Source organism: Vanacampus margaritifer, chromosome 19 (assembly GCF_051991255.1).
Source record: "Vanacampus margaritifer isolate UIUO_Vmar chromosome 19, RoL_Vmar_1.0, whole genome shotgun sequence".
NCBI lineage: Eukaryota > Metazoa > Chordata > Actinopteri > Syngnathiformes > Syngnathidae > Vanacampus > Vanacampus margaritifer.
The window spans coordinates 18,249,667-18,267,658 of NC_135450.1; the positions used below are offsets into that span (position 1 = coordinate 18,249,667).

The window sequence follows — 17,992 nt, forward strand, 5'->3', positions numbered from 1 at the left end:
CCACGTGGACGCGGAGGTCCGATCAAGATTTCAGCCTCTTTGTCAGTGGAATGTTTGGACTGTTGTCGGTCATGCTGGCCATACAAACATCGGTGCCGTTTCTGTCACTCATCCGATTTCAAATTCCTCCTCGCAGGGCCAGGAAGCGAGAAGAGAAGACGACATTCTGGAACGAGCTCAACAAGCCGCATCAGACGTCCCCCGGCAGACCGAGACGCTCGTCACACACGAGGTCCCGTCTGATGCGCTCGACCCCGGCCTCGACCCATCTTGTGTTTCAGTCCATTTTTCCTCGTTGCCAGCCATTTCTCTTCTTGTCGTACATGACATGCAGGGGCTCGTCTTTCCACGGCAGTCCATCTGGCTCCTTCTTTCATTCCTTGGTATTTCGTCCACTTTTGATGCTCCTTTTTCCAGATGTTGCGATGAATCAGGATTGCGACATGTGCTTGTATCTTGACTGCTGTCTCGTGATGTTCGTCCACCCGCGCGCTGGTTGGCTGGTTCTGCTCTCACAGTTTGTCCGTCTGGATCCAGAAGGCCCACAGGATCTTGGCCTGGTTGTTCTCAACCACCTTTGGAGGTGTCTGCCATCTTGACTCTGGAAGCTGCAGTTCCTTTTTGGTACAGAAGTCGCTGTAGACTATTCCCGCCGCCGCCATGCCTGGCCTGTCAGCATCTTACGAGCCGCTGTGATGTGCCGCATCGTCTCTGGGGTTTCTTTGCACAGCCTGCACCGGAGACCCCGCCTGATTTAGCAGAGCCCGCCTTCGATTGATCTTGCGTTTAGGGCCTGTTCTTGTCGCGTATGCCATGCAGGGGCTTGACTATCCGTGACAGCCCATCTGGCTCCTTCTCCTTGCTGGGCTTGCGTTGCCTGAGGCATTCACTAAGCATGTGGTCCCTTGGGGGCCGTCTCGATGTATACTCGGAGGCTGTTTGTTTTCTTCTGGATTTTGCCCAAGGCACTCACTCGTCTCGTGTACTCCTAGAACTCTCCTGTAGTATCAACGTGTTGATGAAGGTAACAAAAGAATGAAAATCATTTGATCTTGTAGCAGTTGTCAGCCATTGTCCTTTTTGTTTTATTTAAACAAAAGTAAATGTGGCCTTGAAAGTAATTGATTTATCAATCCTACTGAATCGAACAGTTTGAATGAAAAATGTAACCATCCTAACGATCGTCTTTTATTGGTGAGATGCACAAGCCTAATCTGTGGCAAGTGTTTTTGTTTTCAATGATTTGTGATAAATAACAGCCAAATGTACTTTTGCCTACTGGAGCCTTGCTTTCAATCTGCGTGTTATTTGCATCGCCAACGTGTATGATGACGCGTGCGTGCGCGCGTGCGTGCGAGCGTGCGAGCGCCGCGGAAATGAAGACGGCTGATCCGTCCCCGGGGCCCTGTCTTTGTCTCGCCCTTAAATGGAGGTTTAGCCCGTGCGATGCTCGGGGAGCGAGCGAGCTCAATGAGCTTAATCAAGCCATTAGGGGGGCCGGCCCCCCGAGGAAGACCCTCCTTCGCTACCTCCTACCGAGATACGCCGCAAGACAAACCTCTGGATTAGCCCGCTTCGCTTCCCTCCAGCGTGTTGGCCTCGATGCGCACGCCACAAACACGGCAACACAACACTTAAGCCTGTTTAGGACAGCCGACGCTCTCGGACGCCGCTCCACAACGTACACGCTCCACAACGTACACGCTCCACAACGTACACGCCAACGATGTCCTTCCTTCATTCGGATGACTTTTGTTTCGTAATGAGCGTCTGATAAGTTAGCCTTAAGTCAGCTCACCTTTGTTAATAAAATGGGTTTGTCGGAAATTCATACATTATTTTTAAGAATAAAAACATTTATAATAGGAAATCTACTTAAATCATTTGTAAAATACAGAAATAGGATTCATGATTAAAATAACGACTAAATCAACAGCAGTCAATCAAAACAAGAAGCAAAAATGAAACAATGAATAAAATGCCAAAAGAAATCAATTCATACTAACGAAACAATGAAAATGAATCCTCCTTGGTGGAGGTCATTCACACATTGCCATCAAATGTCAGCATCCCAATTTTCCCGTTTTAAAAATTGTGCCGTTTGTGCGTTTGGTGGACGTCGCGTCGCTCGTCCTTGAGTTTGCCAAATGTCGCTCGTCTGCTCTCTTAATTGATTCCGCATGTGACGCGTGCGGACGTTTGCCTCTCAATGATCTTTGCGTGTCGTTTGCGTGTTCTTGCCTTGATAAGACCCGTCGCAGGACGTTGGGAATTAGCGCCGGCCCCTTCCTGCACGAGAGGCCAGATTAGCAAAAGTGCGGCAAACATTTGCCGATTGGCGTCCGCTCTTCGGACGGCGATGTCCTTCATTGTCGGCGCGCTGGCTCCACCCCATTTGTGTGTGCGTGACGCTCTGGGGAGGGCGGAGAAAGAAAGAAATGGGACAGAACTGTAGTCAGCTGCTTAGGAATTAAGCAAATGTTCAAATCAAAGAAATAAAAAAAAAAAGGAGGAGGGATAAAAGCGGCTTAGACTGCTGAGACAAGTGCGTGTAAGAGAGAATGCACAAAAGGCTTCGGGGTGTAAATGGCGGATTCTTGCCGGCTCAAAACTTATCAAGCGCGAGCTTTGTGCTCAATCCATTTAAGGGCGTCCCCAACACGCCCCCATTGTGCGCCTTTTAATGGCGCAAAAGTCACTTGTGCGCCTCTTCATGGGGATTACGGCTAAGTGCTTAAGTTGTGCTCAAACCCGGATTTGCTGGTGGCAAAGAGAGCAGGATGGGGGGGGGGGGGGGACCCTTAGTGAGGATTTGTGTCAGGATGGCAGCCTTTGCCTCTGGTGTGTGTCTCGCACCCTGCCGGGAGGACAACTACACACACACACACACAAAGCCCAATTTGGATGTGCAGTCGCCACCGAAACGTTCATTGCATACTTTTGCAAGACATCAAAATCCGCATAAATACAAATCGTACGCATTCCAAAAACAGGCTTAAAGTCATTTTCAGGTACGCTTTAGCGTATGTCCACACGCTAAATGTTCAAAAACCTCAAAAAGACATCTTTTCGGCGAACAAAGTTTGCTAGCTTCATGCTAATAGCCGTAGACACGCTGATGGGAATTAGCATCGAAAGCTACAAACACACGGAGTTCTCACAAGCAAATCTGTAGGAACAATCACCACTACTGGGGCTCAGTTGGGGACCTTCCCTGCCTCTTCTTCTTGCTGTCAATTTTGCTGCAACTACACTAGCGGTCGGAAGTTTTCAAAGAACCCCATTTTCTCCATTTTCTTGATTAGAAGTCGAGAAAGTCAAATCCAAGGTGGAGCCTAAAAAAGTGCAAAAGAAATAAAAAAGTGAAAAAGGTTCAAAAAGAAAGCTCACCCCAACAACTGAAAAATAATCCTCATTTCTCATCTTGTCCTCCATTCATGAGCATTTCAAAAGTGTTTTGATATCTGACGGCATTGATGGATTGGCGTTCTTGTGGCCTGCAGGTCTCGTCTGACCGCAGTCTCAGACGGACAGATCACGAGAGCGTTTGGTGACAAACTGACGTGGCTGCTGGTCGCTGGCGACACTTTTCTTCGTGCTGTGCAAAATTTGGAAGACAAATTCATTTTCACGTCGGCGGCGTCGCCGATGACAGTTCGTTGCGTTCGAGTGTCAGCGAGCGAGCGGCGACCTTTTGTGCGCGCGCTCCTTGTGCTAACAAACGGTGGCCGGCGAGGTGAAACGCACAGCACCTGCCGTATTGTGGCGCACCTTTGCCTTGAGCACACAAGGGCCCACAATGGCCAGTGAAAAGATGAGATGAGAAAAGGGGCGGCGGCCTATTCAAACACATCCTGTCTGCTGCCTTGCTTGCTTCGCGTTCTCCTCGGAGCCGCCCCGGACCTTTGTGGACGTCCGCGCGCCTTTTGTTGCCTTCGAGCAGCCGCCTGATCATCATCATCATCATCATCATCATCATCATCATGGCGGCAATAGCTTAAGGAGAAGCAGCTGCTGCGGGTTTGAGAGACAATCAACGTGTTTACTCAAGAAAAGGGACACGCATTCTGCGCATGCAAAAATGCTAACATTGGGATTGAGATCCATTTGGGATGTAAATGAGCTCATCTTACGTTTGCGGACAATGTCAGGTGAGGGGCGGAGTTAGGACCCAAGTTTAGACATGGAAATTGGGAAACAGAGAGTCTTTTTATTAAGCACGAGGCAAACGTAAAGGAGGCAATTACGTTACGAGTTACGTGAGCTACAAACATACGAACCGCAGATATGGCTGATATTGCTCGCTTAGTGTCAGTCACAGACATCGAAACGACGCTGCCGTATGTCATGACATGAACACGTGTTGCCGCCCAAGGAGACACAAAAACGAGACCCAACAAAACTTTCATTCCTCTGACCATCCCTGACCCACAAGCGTGTGGGTCGATACCAGATATCACGAAACGTGGCCTGGTATCGGTGCTCACCCATTCCTGGCAAAAATCAAAACCTAAAAGTGCATAACAACTGACAACTTGATGATGACGGCAGAAAGCAAGTGCAAAGATGCTGCGTCATCAGAATAGTCCAAAGCAAAAGCGCTTTGAGGGCCTTGCGAGGTGGAAAAGCGCCATCGAAAGCAAGTAGCAGGTAGCATTTAGGTTTGCGGGGCCGTCATCTTCCTGGCAAGCTTTGGCCCCGCCCACTGGTGACATTGATGCGGTTGTTTTTTAAGCTCCAGATGCTGAGAGGCTCCTTGCGCTGGCACTGCTGAAGAGGGCCAACGAGGTTAATGCACCCGGGGAGGAAGCCAAGCAAGCAGCTGTTGGCCTTCCCATGTTGAAAAGCGGCCCCCGCCCAACACCCGCCATCCCCTCCATCTATTATATTCTTCCTTTGCCCCCCCCACCCCCCCTCCCTCCAAGAAAGAAAATGCGCTGAAATGGCCAAACATCTGCTGGCAGCGTTTCAGTGCGTCTTAACTGGTCCTGAGCAACAATATGAGGCCATTTTCAGGCCTCGCTCGCACCAACGGGGACTTAGGATGAGATAAGAGGAGATAATGGCTGGCTGGGGGGGGGGACTTGGGGGGGGGCAGCAAATGCGCAAGCAGGAGGTCAGCACGGAGATGCGAGGCAGTGCGGCGAGGAAGGAAGGTTTTGCCGGGCCAAAGGAAAGTGCTTTGCGCAACAAAGTCCACGCTCGCTCGTGCGGACGCGGCGTGCTGAGCAGAAGGAAGCGCGGGAGACTGAAAAGGGGGGGGGGGGGTAGCCGTTCCTTGCTAATGCTAACGTGCACATTAACACTCACAAATTGATCATACACATCGTGTCATTTTCATGAAATATATGCTGAGAATGACGTACAATGAAGTTCTGGGGGGGAAAAAGAAAACCTTTTGGCTTCCATCAAGAAATAAAAATGCACAAAACTCCTCTCGTTGTTTAAATGCAACAAGGAAATGGTGAGTAATTCTGCCAGAACATAAATAATTGCAGCATCCATCCGTCTGTTTGGTCCTGCCCAAAATACGCTGATTGTTGCGATCGAGAAAAGACAAATCGTGCCAGAATTCCTCTTGCTGGCAAAGTCAGGGATTTTCCTCCCACATTCGAAAAACATGCTAATGCTAATGCTAGCGTCATCGAACACTCGTCCATCTCGTTGGTCTGCGAGCGGTTGCGAGCGTAGCCCCGCCTACTGGCTGAAGACAGCTGGGTGGGACGGCCTGCGGCGTCCCGCCACCCTTGACGGGAAAAGTGCTTCGGACGACGCTTGGGTGGGAAAATAAGGATGCAAATACAGTCATTGAATAAGGAAGACGGTCAATTAGAAATTAGAACCAGCTGGTTTCAAATATGACTTTACTAGAAAAGAATGAATTTTCCCGTCGTAAGTTATATTTCAAAATGTTTTGGTAGATGAATAAATACAATGTTTGGAAGTCAATGAATAATCATGTCCTGATTTCAATATTAGTCCAAAATAATTGACAAGATTCCACTTTTCCCGGATCGCCGTAAATCATTGCAAGTGGACTTTCATACAGAACAAAAGTGGCTATTTATAAGCACGGACAAATGCTAACAGGCCGTGCTATTGTCACACACACACAATTGTTGTACATCCTCATCACATGCTCTGCAAATGAGAAGTAGCAACAGCTGACTTTAGCGCTGCTAACATCAACCTGCCCGCTTGTGTGTGTGTGTTGTATACATACTTTGGTGTGTGTTTGTGTGTGTTTGTTTGTGTGTGAGTGCAGGCGCCACAAGGCGCTCACAAGAGCCCTTTGACACTCAGCTGTTTAATAGCTTCAAGTGTCTTTGCTCACTGGCTAAATCACGCACACGCACACACACACACACTCTTGATGGGTTTACATGTCTAGTGGGGACATCTCACTGACATCATTTCCTAGACCCTTACCCGAACCCCAAGCAAAACCCAATTCAAACCTAAACTCTAAAAACAAGTTTTGACCCTCAAAAAGAGGTTTGGACTCCTGGGGACCAACAAAACGTCCCCACAATGATAGGAAAAACCCAGAAAATGGTCCCCGTGATGTGCTATAAACCCGCGCGCACACACATTTAACAAGGAAGAACTGGCGAAGTGCTGCTGCGTGAGACAGTTGAGCAATAGCGTGTGTGTGCACGCGTGTGTGCACGCGTGTGTGCACGTGTGTGTGCGTGTTGCCTAAATCGCAAGTTGGAGAATCTCGAGTGTGTCCAAGACGAGCGAGCTGATTGGCCAACACGAATGTCCCGTGAAAACTGCGACATAACGATTAGCATTTAGCCACAGATTTTTGGCTTCATTCATTGTATATATAAATATATATATAAATAATTTCAATAAAGTACCGTATTACTTTTTGCTACTTTTCTTATGACCCATTTTTCTTCTACTACTGTTTGTTTTGCCTTTGAAAAATGTTTCGTAACGAAGTACGTACCAGTAATGATGGCGGCGTGTTTGGTGTAGTTGTGATGTCTCCGATGCAGGTGGGTCACGTTGAGGGTCTGCTCCGGAGGCCGTCCGTCCGTCCGTCCGTCCGTCCGTCCGTCCGTCCGTCCTTCCTGCCGCTCTTCGTAAATGGGAGGCGTCAAGCGTCTCCCACCACGTCCGTTGTCTTTGCTGAGTCGGCGCCGGCCGAACAGGCGCGAGCCGTTCAAGTGGACGCAACGTGACAAGCGGCGGGCGGCGCTGGGGGCGAGGCCAGGTCGCACGGCCGGCGGAGGTCAACTTGCGCCTTCAAGATTGGGTGACGGCGTTCCGGATCCTCCCGCAAAACGTCCGCATCTGCAAAATAGAGACACGATCATTCACTTGCTCCGTCCCACAGGCTGAAAACTTTGAGAAAGAATTCCTCCGTGCTTGTGGAGACCGCCATTATGACATCACCAAATTAGAGACAAAGTGCGCTTGCTTCGAGCTACGGATTTCGTTGACTTTGCTGGACACAACATTTACACTCTTCAAGTTCAAAAGAATGTTCAGACAAACATTCTTTTGTTCAACAGCAGTCCACTAGCCTAATGCTAACATGTCATGTGAAACTAGCGGGAAACTAGCGTCGATGTTCTAATAATAAAACTTCAAACAAAGCCTTTTCATTCCGTCTCGTTATGTAATTTGTATGTTTTTTGGGGACTATTTTATATCATTTTGCAGTCATTTTTTGTTGTATTCATCTGTAGACAATTTTAGTTTTTAGCTCTAAATGAATGTTATAATTATCGATTTTTTGAATCATGTTTTACGATTATTGTTCTGTATTTAAACTTGATTTTGCGTATTCATCCGTACATGATACGTTTTCATTTATTTATGGAAATTTGGAAGGACATCTTTTAATTCGGAATGATACGTTTTCATAATTGCATATCTTGTGTTTTGTTTCCAAACAAGCGTTGACCTCGTTGACCTTGCGCTGGCGAAGGCCCTGTTGATGTTCTTGCTTCTCATCAACATTGCGACTTTCTCTTTTCTGCCGTCGTTTGTTGAGTTTGCCGACACATTCGATGCTATCTGCTCGCCGCTTTTTCATTTCTTCAATTCTTCATTCATGGAAGCAGACAAAAGTGGTGATTTCATGGGAACTCCCCCCCGAGTCCGAGATGATTCGCCAGCAAAGGAAGCGGCGTGTTCGGGCCGTACTGTACGTGGGGTCCCTGGCGTCTGGGCCGGAACCAGGATGTGCTGCTCGGCGCGGGGATGATTGTGTCAGCACTCGCTGGCCGCTGCGTTTCCTTACAGGTGATCTCCTCAATGGGCAATGACAGATATACGTTTCCTGCCATTTTCCAGCGCTTGCAGGAGGGCATCACAAAAACAAGGAGGGGGCGGGTTCGGGGAGGGGGGGGGTCAACAGACGCTTTTCGGCGAGACTGCCGGTCACAAGTGCAGGAGGCTGAGGAGGAAATATTGAGGAAGCCGCTCTTGATTTCTGACGCGTTTGATGAACTGGGATGGGGCGGGTTTGGGGGGGGTCACGGGAGGACAAGCAGGGGGGGGGGGGGGGCACGGCGGCGTGTGGCAGGATAGCCGAGGTTTTTCCACTTGGTCTCAATCTGCCACAACAGACCAGCTTGAAAGGGGGCCAAGCGTTAATCGCTCACATTTTGACAGCAAAAATGGGCCCTTTGATGAGTCCAAAAGAATTTCTTTCCGTTCATAAAAGTATGTTTTTTTTTTAGGTGATTTCGTCATTTGAACTCTCATTTCTAAGCATTCACTTTTGGACTTTTTATGCTACACAAGTCACAATTTCAAGTCTAGTATTTGCATAATTAAAAAGTCCATTTTGCATGCGAACTTGTTCGTCATCATGTCGTTGAACGTCCGAGAACTTCAAAACGGCTTTTGGTCCTGAATGTTCCACGCCAAATGTGAGTGACGCATGAAGACGCGAGAGAAGGTTTTAACGACACTCTCGATGACGGCCGATTAACGCCAAAGGATATTAGCTCTTGGAAAATGTACCCCCCCCCCCCCGGCCCGGCCCCCCTCGGCGCACCCCTCCACTGAAGTTGTGTTTTGAAACACGTCTGCGGGGCAAGAGCGATTTGGCCTCCTTTTGTTTCGCGAGGCCAAACGGCGACAGGGGTCATCTCTTGTCCCACCGCCAGGAAACATCTTTACGATGGACTTTGAATCATCGGCCCCCGTAGTGAGAAGCCCCCCCGCGTTACTCTGAAAATGCCTTCCCGTAATAGCGCACCCACTCGCGAGTGGCCGTTCCTTGAGATTAGTGTTGAAGTTAGCGGCTAAATGTAACGCCTTTTGTCTATTTATAAACGGCTGCCTGTCCACAGTCGCTCGCTAAACGCTAACAATGTGACCCGTCATCCGTATTGTTGGGCCGGCCCACCCTTCGGCAGCATCCCACCTTCATCAGCCGCACACGCTCGCTATTCATTTAGGATTTTGGATGATACGAGTGCACCAAAAATGACATCCAGCGAAACCAAAAGAGCAGCGTTAGCCAGGCTAGCTAGCTAGCATGAGCAGCGTCAACAAGACAAGGCTAATCACATGCTAGCACGGAGGGTTACTACACTACGTTTATTGCTTTCAAGTTTTATTTTCAATCAATAAAAAAAATCAAATGAAGGTGATAAATGTGCCCGTTGAGAATAAATGTTGCTAATAACGCCTCATATTGTTCTACTTCCGTTTTCTAGTCTTAAAGCAGCACTAAGAAACGTTTCAACCGTAATCAAATATTTCCATAACTCTTCTGATGAAACATGAACTTCAAACGAGTCGAATGAAACCGTTGCTTTTGTCCATACGGCGCCGCCATCATCAACATCAACGGAAAATTCCTTATCTTAAATTCTACCTAGTTGGAAATTTCCAAATGGTTTCAGCAAAGCCTCTGAAGTCACGTCACCGTTATCGAAAGCGTCGCTCAAAGTTTGGCTCGACGAGGCAAATGTGATTGAGCAAAAAGGTCCCATCCGTGTCTATTTCCTGCTCGCAGAAAAGACAAAATGAAGACAACAGACGAGACCAAAGCGATTCCAATATCAAAACTCATCTTGCAAATGTTGCTCGTGACGGTTTCGAGCAGGCCGACAAGCAGGAAGTTCTGACGGGCTCACGACGGCGTGTTTTGGTGCGTCCGTTCGCTCGTCCGACACAGCAGGATACGCCAAGGTCAGCAATGGTCCGGGGACCGGGAACCCCCCACCCGCACTTCATAAATCACCGCCAAGCGAGCAGGTTCCTGCGCACTTCAAAGGCCTTTTGTTTTCCGGCGCCAGCGCGGAGGTTATCGGCGGGCCAGCGCCGATTGACCGACTCGAAGCGGCCCGATAAAGACGCGGCGGCGCGCCGTCAGTGACCGCGGCCTGTTTTGTCAGGCGGCGTGTAAATGCTCGTTGTGGGATTGTTTGGGTTCCTGTCTGCGGGTCTCCGCCGTTGACCTCGTCTGCCCCCCCCCCCCCAACAAGGTGACGCCCCCCACATCCAGGCCAGTCTTGGAGTAAAGAGCACCTTCTTCCGCCGTCTCCTCGTTAGCTTCCCGTCACATCCTCGTCTTCAAAATCAGATGCAAAAACGCGTCGCAGCGTTTGGGCTCGTCGCTTGAAAGTCAATTTGCTCCCAAAGACATTTGACTTCCTGAAAGCTCATTGGCGGGCACGCGAAGATCGTTGCCACTCGGCCGTCGTCCGCAAAAGGTTGAAAAGGGCACAGAAAGCCAAAAGATGACGGCAAGAATCATCCGGAAACGCTGACAAATGACTTACACTTCATAAATAAATAAATAACAAATGATTTCATTGAAAAAAAAAAACGTTCACGTTAAGCAGTTTATTTTATTTTGTAGAATTAAAAAAATGGTGTGCTTTTATTTTCATAAGCATTATGCAATTATTTAGTGAAAACAAGTCTATATTTTATAAATAAAATAATTCAATCACATTTTGAAATTGCATTAAAATCACATAATAATTAAGAATGAACTAACCAAGCATATAATTAAAAATACATTTACAGGATTTTATTTTATTTTCCCCAAAATAATGATTCAGTATTTTCAAAAATGTGTTCCTATTTTTCATTACACTAAATTCACCATTTAAGTCAAATATTTAAATGTACAGTATATGCCAAACTGTTTAAATAATCATAAAAAAAATAAATCCGTATAATATTGTCTTTATCTAAATATTTCATTTGAATGATTATTTACTCTATTTCCACCCCAAAATATGAATTTTCAAGAACATTTCAGAGTCCGTTTGAATTTCCAGCCATATTTGAGATCCGATTTTTCTGTCTGTTTTTGGGGTCATTTGAGAAAAGAGTCAACAAAAATCCTGTCCGGACATTTTGCGGCGGGTCGTCAATGAGGCCATGTGACTTTTCCTCTCTGTCAAATGGGAGGTCACCCTCACGCTTGTTGGATGCGAGCAAGGAGCCCCCCCGAGCAGAGAGGGGGGGGGGGGGCTGTTTGTGTTGCGTTAGGGCGGCTGATCGCTAATCACTAACGCGGCGGCTAACGCTAGCCTAGCAGCCGTGTGTGATCTCCAGCTAACCTTGCCCACGGGCCTCTTTTGTCTGAGCGCGGCCTCTCTGCTATCGAGCGGCAGTAGATGGGAGGGCTGCGGGGGTCGGGGGAGTGTGTGTGTGTGAGGGGGGGGGGGGGGGCTCAATCAATGGCCAAATCGCTGGCACTGTTCTCAGGACAATGACCCAAAGCCCCAGCTTGGCATTCAAGCCCCTCCCCTCCTGATTGGCACTTGAAAGGTGTCGCCGACGTGGCCGGAGGCGACGCTGGGCGCGGGGGTGTACGGGGGGGGGCACGAGGGACGCCTCGGTGCGGGGGAACAGCTGGTGACATCTGCACCGACGGCCACAAAAGGAAGTTGAAAGCGCGGAGCTCACGTGGCCCCTTCGCCGACGCCACCGTCGGCCCCGCGCTCTCGCGCTCTCGCGCCACGCTTTTAAGTTCCCTTTTTGTGGAAAGCAGACTTTTGGCTACGTGCGCCTTTGAAAGGCGCCAAGGTACGACCAACAACAGCACAACAACTCCCCTCGCTTATTTTTCACGCCGTCTGATCTCCTTGCGTGGAAAACTATCGGCTGGATTGATAAGCGCGTGCAGTTAAAAGCTGCCTTTTTAAGAGGGCAACCGTCCCCCCCCCCCACAACCACCCCCCGCCCTTATTGCCCTGTTCCCGCTCAATGGCATCAGCTCGCGGTGAGTGAGTACCCGGGAAGCGGAAAGGGGCCTCATCGACTCCCGTTAAAAGAATCCAAGCGCGTTTGTTAACGAGACATGCGTCGCCCGCAGGAATGTCAAACTTGCGTTTCCGTCTGAAGCCGTCAAATGTTGCCAAGTTGTTCCAATTGCAAAAATGCTTAGAAAACAGGCCTTGACCTTTGACCCTGACCCAACTTTCAGGGAAGGAAAGGGGAATGCATTGATTATTTCAATCATTTGTATTTCAAATTAGAAGCCTGTCAAATTTCAACGATCGGGCTTCGAAATCGTCCAAAATCCAAACTGTCAATCAAATACGTCACGCATGGATGCAACTTCATGTTTGAGCTGCACAAAAAATATTTGCTTCAAGCCTCCAGTGGATGGAATATTTCACGCCAGGTTGTCATAGGGCTTTTCCACACCGTGACAACGAGGCACTCTAAATTGGCTACAACAGCATGAAGCTGCTGTCCACATGCCGCTTGCCTCAATTTCTCTTTTCTTCCAGCATCGTCTGTGTGAAGTGCGCACACTCACAGGCGACAACGAGGCACTCTAAAGCAGCCGCGGCGGCACAAGGCCTCGTCCGTGCAAGATGAGACGTTTTCAACATGTCAACAACGGGACTTTTTTTTCTGCTTCCGTTTGTCGTCACGGGGTGAAAAGGTCAGCAGAGGCGTTGCCGGCATGAATATTTCACAGCGCCGCGACTCGTCCTCGCGAAGCGAAGGCTCCTCCGCGGCCGAGGACACAAAGCGCCCGTGCAAAGGTTTGCGTGTGTGCGTGAGGCTCAGGCGTCCCCCGCGGTGCCCTTTGTTGGGTCGGACCGGCGCGTGAATGGAGCGGACGCGTGAGTGGCAGAGGAAAGTAAAGTGAGCCGCTGACCTCCCGGTGGCCGTGCGGGTCCCGAGCGGCGTCCGAGCCGGCGCCTCAAGGCCGGCCGGCGTCTCTTCGAGTGGCTTTGGCTTTGCCCGCAAAACTTGCCCGTCCATTTTTTGCGGGCCGACATGAAAGGAGACCCCCTCCCGCCCCCCGCGACCCCCCGCGACCCCCCGCGACCCCCCGCCGCCTGCCCTTCTCGCGCTAATATTCAGTTTCAGGCCGTCCAAGACAAAAGCGAGGGAAAAGGAAGCTGGCGAGGGAACACAAGCTTCTTGTTGCCAGCTCGGCGGTAACTTGAACTCCTTGCAAGACTTGTGCTGTCATCCCGGCCTCAGCGCGGCCTTTATTCGGCAGGCGGGGGGACGCCGAGGTCACAGCCCCCCGGACGGATGATGTCGGAACGGGGAGGGAGGGGGGCTGCTGGCGATGCGAGCCAAAACGGAGGACAGTCCAAGCTCCCTTGAGGGCAAGCAACACACGGCCCACTTTTATCGCCAACGCTCGACGGCGAAAGAAAAGATGGCGAGCCGATAGCCAAGAATTCATTTTCAAGAGCAACACGATCACATTTCATCGGCACTTCGAAATCAAATATTATCGCAGGTCTTGTTTGGAATCCGTGAAAATGTTAAACGTTGCATGAATGAACTCGATGCACACAAATAATTGCAAATATTGGTGGAAAGAATATGAAAAGAAAAATGTTGAAAATAGAAATGATTCATGAATACAAAGTAAATAGAAAACTACAAATGACTCATTTAAAATGGATCAAACTAACAAACAACAGAACATGACATCAATTTGAAACGTCCCAAATCAAAATGTTGCTGCCAAATCAAATGATTATAAAAAGTACCAAGCTTGAAATCCTGCGAATGTCTCAGACGTTGTGGGCGTGTCCACTAAACACGCCTGTCAATCAAAGACCTCCACAATAACGGACATCTTAGATCTTTTTTGTGTGCTGACCAAATAACGACGTACCTGCAGCCGCTTAAAAGCTTTTCCACGACACAATAACGAGGCGCTCTAACCACATCAGGCTGGCTGTCAAATTGTACTTTGAATCTTTCTCTGCTAGCTTCATGCTAACTTTCAATGCATTCTTCTTACTGCAGATGAATTTGCTAAAGGTGAGACGCTATTGATTTTTTATTTATTTTATTTCATTTTGACTGCTTAAAGTCTTAAAGCAGGCTTAAAGCAGCTAAATGTGTTTACTTGAAACTTGGTATCCTGTCGGCCATGTTTGTTTGTTTGTGTGGCGGCGCCCGACCAGGTGACAGCGACGCGCGTTAACGGAATAAATGTGCTGTGAAAAGCCGGCAAGCGGCAAATATTGCGGCGTCAAACGCGAGCGCTCCTGCCGTGAATCTCTCCAACGCTCCATCAGCCGATGCCGCCCCCCCACCCTCCTCCCCCGTTCCCACCCCCCCTCTCCTCCCCCCCTTCCTCGCTTGTCCCCCTCTGAGAGAATGACAGCCATAGATGTATAATTCACGCCGCTTTGGCTTTGGAAGGCTGCGGCTTTTTGTGGCAAAACACGATGACAGCCAAGTTAGCGCAAGCTCTCATTGCTCTCAGCCACCTGTTCACCAGGGAGGGGGGGCGGCCGGGCCGGGGGAGGGGAGGGGGGGTCGCTTGATTTATTTTTCATCTCTCCTCCCGGCCCGCTAACTTTGTTGCGGCTCTCATGTGCTAAAGACGTCAACTTAAAGGAGGCCCCGACGTCCCGACGCGCTGACGGCCAAACACTTTTGGCTCGTCGCTTGAATTGCCGGCGTCAACTTCAACTTGTCAGCGGCCAATTCCCGACCAGCGCGCTCGTCATTTGGCATTCAGGCCGCCGCCGCCGCCGCCGCCGCCGCCGCCAACTTGGAGATAAAGAACGGCCGACTTCCATACAACGTATGATTCCCTGATCAATTTCCATCATCACTTTCTTAGGGTTTTTGGGGTTTTGTTGCAACTTTTTGCAAACCATTTCGAAAGATTTGGTGACCACGTGTCCTCGTTTGTCCTCTTTTGCCAGGACATGCCCACTTTTTTTTTTGCATTTCACACCAAAATGGACAAACTAAATTCCAATTGTATATGAAGTCATTTCCAACAGTTGATTCCTTGGCCGAAGCCGAGTTAGTTAGCGCTTGGCTAGCTCGCATCCGCGCCTTCTCGGGGTTTCCTCACCGTGACGGGGGTCGTCGGGGGCTTTTTAACCTCCCGAGCGCGGTTCCCCGGCTGACCCTAATCGCGCATTCATGACATGAGGAGCTGGCTGGCTTGCGCCGGCAGCGTACTGATGAAGAGAGCAATTAGCGTGTGGCAAACATCGTGACCTCCACCGAACCTCCATCGATGCGCGCGCGGGGGTCGGCGGCTATTAACGGAAAGGTGACGCCGGCAAGACGCGGCGCCGGCTCAAGGAAAGCGTCCGCCGCTGCTGCCAGTTGATTGTCACCCTTGCTTGTCGGCCTTTGATGGTCACGTTTCGTGATCAGGACTGACAGCCGAACCCAAGTCATGTGACTCGATTGGCCAAAAGTCACGACGAACGACGGCAGCTGAAAAAAAAGTGCCGGAAAAGCTCCAAGTTGCTTCTTTTAACGGTTTCTGTCTTGGTGGAGCCATTTTGTGCTTGTCACCTCTGAAGGAGGAAGTGCGGAGCGTTACCAAGCGGGACAAGGATTCACATTTCATCAAACTGTCTTTGATTTGGCCCGGGTACGAACACAAACACGTGCACGTGCGCACGCACGAGGCAGCGCTGTCAGCCGCGTGCGTTTGTATGAAATATTTACAGGCTCCCGTGACGCCGTTTGAAAGGTGCGCGTGTTGGCCGCAGTGCCTCTCTTTGAGGCCATCTGCTTTGGGGTTGGGGGGGGGGGCGGGGGGGGGGGTCCGTGGTGTTCCGTCACCTCCTCGGGGAGGGCAACACTCGACCTGCTGGGTGACGCCGCATCAAAGTGCGAGCTGCCACGACAGCCGCTCATAAGGGAAGATGGCGGCATCCAATCAGGATGGCCCCGACGCAAGCCCCTCCCCCGTCACCCACCGCTTACTTTGGTGCTCTTTATGCACACCAATCATGAACGTGATTGAAAAATGTCACATATGCATATATTGTTAATCTGACGTTGAAGCACATTGAAAGCCGTCTCAACGTGTCCGCTTGAGGTGTCGCCGCCATTTGTTGCGCATTTGCTGCCATCAACTCAAGCATTGTTTCCTGCCTTGCCGTCATGATGGGAATATCACATAATCCCAGATTAAGAAGGACACACAATCAGCCTTTTGTGCCTTCTGCGTGTGCGTGTTGTTTACTGCCCACCTGCGCCGACGTCGAGCCTCGCAATCCAAAAGGATGCCACCAAACTCGCATTTTGTCTTTTGGATAAAAGCAAAGCCGGCGCCGTTTGAATTGTAGTCTGAAATCCTAATAATAACCCAAGTTGCATGTCAGAAGGAATCCTGGCCCCCCTACATGGCTTCCATTTGGGGAGGGGGGCTCATAGAAAGACCGATCCTCGTCCGCCATTTCGTTGGCTCAGTCTCCGATGACTCGATCACACGCACACGCACGCGCAGGCAAGGAGGAACATTTACTTGCTATGTTGGGAAAGAGGACAGACTCCGGTGGGGTGGGGGCGGGGGGGGGGGCATAAAGAGGATGTCTCACACACACACACACACATTAATCTCCTCATTTTCATTTCTCTTACCATGCGGGATTAGAATGATTTTATTTAAAGTGTCAGCTTGAGCTTGCGGATTGAGAAATCTGGATTTCACAGGGATTACTATAACACACACACACACACACACACACACACACACACACACACACACACACACACACACCCTTTTTCTTTCCCGCCACTAACTAATGACCTGCTTGACCAACAAACATTATTTATCCTCCAATTGAGGGATGAGGCAACATTGTGATACTCTTCAGTGCGTGTTTGTGTGACGAACCCGACGCCGACCGTTCTCTTCTTTTTCAATTCTGTGCATCAGATCCAACATCTCATTTGCATTCGGCTTTGCTGAGGGTGAGAGGCAAAAGTTTTTCCTCTTTTTAAACCCGCGTCACCTTTTTTTTTCCCTCTCGTGGTTGCGGCCGACAGACGTTAGCTGAGCAACATTTCAAGGCGACGTCGCCTTCATGCCGTCAAGCTTTGATGGATTGCGATGCCTTCCCTTCATCTGACCTCTTGACCTCGTGGTGGCATGGAAAATGGCGTCTCGGTGGCAATTTCAGCCAGCGGAAGCTTGACTCGAGCAAAAACATTTTCATGCCTCAAACATGTCGAAGAGGAAAATGTCCAGCTTCATTTTTCGCCATTTTTAGATTTGACTTCTTGTTGGATGATTTGAATTTTGCACGCACGTTAACAAACTTCTCAGTGATGCGTCACATTTCCAAGATATCGCTTTTCCTATGCAGGGACTTTTTTTTTTCTGTCGCCAAATGTCGGCATTGTGGCCTTAAAGCAACACGCAGGGCAAAATGTTTTTGTGCGCGTGTTTTTCCTGCCTAATCCATGAGCGGCCGTCATCCTTCCTGCTTCCTCCCTCCTTATCTCCCCATCGCCGTCTGCCTTCCTGCACTCCTTCTCTCCATCATCTCCAATGATTTTTTTTTGCTTTTCTTATTATGATTATTACGATGAATCCTGGCCCACTCCCGCTTGGTAAGCTTGCGATTGACTCACCCTGGCTGTGACTCGTCCGTCCGTCATCGGTCCTTCTGTCCGTCCGTTCCGTTTAAGGGCTCATGTTGGCCGTCAGCGTGCCCGTCTTCAAGATGGCGCCTGCGGGAGACAACATCTTAAATGGGGCCTTTTTTTTTCTTACTTTTACAATGTAAAGAATTCAACACTT

The 17,992-nt window shown here is 49.5% G+C and overlaps 1 long non-coding RNA gene across 4 annotated transcripts in view; it reads right to left on the reverse strand.

Annotated features, from left to right (window-relative positions):
- Positions 1 to 17,992, reverse strand: part of LOC144039044 (uncharacterized) — an 89,683-nt gene that overhangs the window by 13,769 nt on the left and 57,922 nt on the right. For all 4 annotated transcript variants that reach the window (XR_013289332.1, XR_013289331.1, XR_013289333.1 and 1 more), the window contains 2 exons: positions 17,824 to 17,922; positions 6,959 to 7,305 (listed from right to left, as the gene is read on the reverse strand). This is a non-coding gene — a long non-coding RNA (uncharacterized LOC144039044). The remainder of the gene's footprint in view (positions 1 to 6,958; positions 7,306 to 17,823; positions 17,923 to 17,992) is intronic.